The sequence below is a fragment of the Mastomys coucha genome, chromosome X, assembly GCF_008632895.1.
Source record: "Mastomys coucha isolate ucsf_1 chromosome X, UCSF_Mcou_1, whole genome shotgun sequence".
Classification (NCBI taxonomy): domain Eukaryota; kingdom Metazoa; phylum Chordata; class Mammalia; order Rodentia; family Muridae; genus Mastomys; species Mastomys coucha.
Genome location: NC_045030.1, coordinates 73037425 through 73039734, shown reverse-complemented (window position 1 = coordinate 73039734; position 2310 = coordinate 73037425). Strand labels below are relative to the sequence as shown.

The following is a 2310-nucleotide window of genomic DNA, read 5'->3' as shown; positions in this document are numbered from 1 at the left end:
GTAGACCCCACCCGGTCAGTGCCACCAGAGCGAGAGCCTGCGCCTGCCAAGAAACTGGGCCGGCCAAGCCACTGTGATGCTCCCATCCGCCCACCGCAGGCAGGGAACATGAGTTGCGGCCATGGCCCGGGGCCGATGGAGGCGACATGATTCCCGCGGGGGTCCTCTCGGGAAGACTGTGGCCCTTTCCCTAGCAAACTCTGTGAGAATTGCTGAGGGTTGCGGAGACTTTGCGTCTTTGTTACAGCACGACTGTCTCTCCTCCACTAGGCTCTTTCGCCCTCACAGACAATGTCCCGGAACCGGCCTTGGTCAGCTACCCGCAAAGGGAACATTTTGCTTGGGGACTGTACTCTAAGGGGTTCCTTCTGCTGCCAAAAAAACAAGGACAGGCTACCCCAGCAACTGGAATCCAATCTCCCCATGATCCCTAGCCACCCGGTGCCCCTGACCTCGCTCACACACCCACATTCTGGGTGCCCGACTCAGCCGCACCCAGCTGCAGGAGCCCAGCAGGGAGTGAATACCCCAGATGGAGGCGCGTCTGTTTGCCCAGGTTCCGATGGCTTTAGGGCCGAGTTTTCAGTCTGGGTAATCCTATTAGTGTCCGCTCAGTCCGAATTTAATCACGGATCAGAATCAGACAGCTCCGCTAGCTTTCCAGGCTTCGGACTCGCTGCATCAGGACGGAACCTGGCCAAGCCAAGTGGGCAAGAAAAGTATTTGGCGGCTCTCCGGGGGGCTTCCCACCCGCCCTAGGCAGAGCCTGGCGCCGGCTCTGCCGCGGAGAGAATGCCCGGGAGCCTGGAGCGCCAATTCCTGCGCAGGGGCTCTGGAAACGCTGGGTGGGAAGTCAGCAGGGGTTGCCTCAGGCCCTAGCTCTGCTCCAGGCTGCTTCGTGAGGAGGAGTTGGCAAGTGGGGTGGGGGAAGCACAGGGCAACACGCACGCCCCATACTCTGCTCCACAGCAGCAAATCGGTTTGGGGCGGGGGAATTCCTCATCCAGTACCCACTGCTGGACTCCAGGAGCTGGCATGAGAAGACAGTGTCTCTGATGGCACCTTGGGCAGTGAGCGAGTTGCCCATGGGTGTGGGGATGGAGTAGGTGCCTCCTGATAGCCTAACCTAGCCCAGGGAGCCCGCGCAGCTTGCGCCCCTCTCTACCTTTCCTTCTTGGAATGCAGCTGCCTCCGCCCAGTTTTAGATGCCCTCAGGGGCGCCTAAAAGAAGGCAGAGGCCAAAGACCCTGGCGTAGAGACCTGCGCTCACCCCAGTTAGGCCAGTCTGAGACTGGGGTAGCCAATCCCCAGCACCAGGTGGGCCGTGTGTTCAGAGCAAACTTTGGGGTCTTCCATTTCACAGGCATCCCAGGGCCCCGGATCCTAAAAGATGGAGACTATAATTGGGGACCGTAAGTGCACCCTAGAATTCCCCCAACCCGAGCAGTCCGACTTCCCGCACCCGCCTTCACCCTTACCGTGTTGCGGAGCTCCAGCGGCAGCCAGGGCAGAGTCAGAGGGGCAGGCGGCCGCTAGCACGGGCAGCCTATCCCCAGGCGCCCGCCGAATGGCTCAGCGGGATTGAAGATCACCCCCTGGCTAGCGGCCGGTGCCCCCGCGCCCGCCCGCCGCCCGTCGCTTCAGCTCGCGGCCAAGTTCATGCTGGCGGCGCTGCAGTGGCGGCCTCAATCTGCTCGCTCCATTCCCACCGCCCGGCTCCGCGCCGCGCGCCCGGAAGGTGGAGTTTCGGGGGTTTAAGTTACTGATAGGCATTTCTCACTGCTGTGTCACTCGGGGAGGAGGAGACACGCACGCCGCACACTCACACACCCTCACACTCACGGCGACGAGCAGCTCTGGTCTTAAAGGAGAAGCTGCGCTGCCCTGCCTGCGACCCCACCGGCCTCGAGCCATGAAAGGCAGGGTTTTCAGTCCAAGATGTAGCCACAAGCAGCCTAAGAGCAGGTCGCCCAAGGGACCTTCCAAATCCTCCAGACACCTTTTAATGAGGAAAGGAACAGAGGGCTAGATTCGCAGTGGCAGCCTCATTTCTCCGTTATGGCTACTGGTGCAGGTGGGAGAGAGAGACAAGAGAAGTGGAAAGAGTGAGGGTACAGTTATCTTGAAGTCTCCTTTGCAGGTGAAGGGTGGGTGGCCTACACCAGCAAAATCAAGTGGCTTGACTTGACTGTGCCTTGATGGAGAGAAGCAGCAGCAGAGTTAGACAGGAACCCTAGTCATAAATGGACAGAGAGCCACCCGAGGGCCACGGAAGCCTCTGCTGGGCTGAGGGGGGAAACTATGTTCCTC

The 2310-nt window shown here is 60.4% G+C and overlaps 1 protein-coding gene across 4 annotated transcripts in view; it reads right to left on the bottom strand.

Moving 5' to 3' along the window:
• Mamld1 (mastermind like domain containing 1) overlaps positions 1-1752 on the bottom strand; it is a 121592-nt gene extending 119840 nt beyond the window's left edge. For 3 of the 4 annotated variants that reach the window (XM_031363425.1, XM_031363416.1, XM_031363431.1), the window contains exon 1: positions 1479-1748. The gene's annotated coding sequence lies outside the window, so the exon portion shown is untranslated. Of the gene's footprint in view, positions 1-1478 lie in introns of all 4 variants that reach the window. The other variant, XM_031363441.1, reaches the window with a different exon arrangement.
• Positions 1753-2310: the final 558 nt, after the last annotated feature.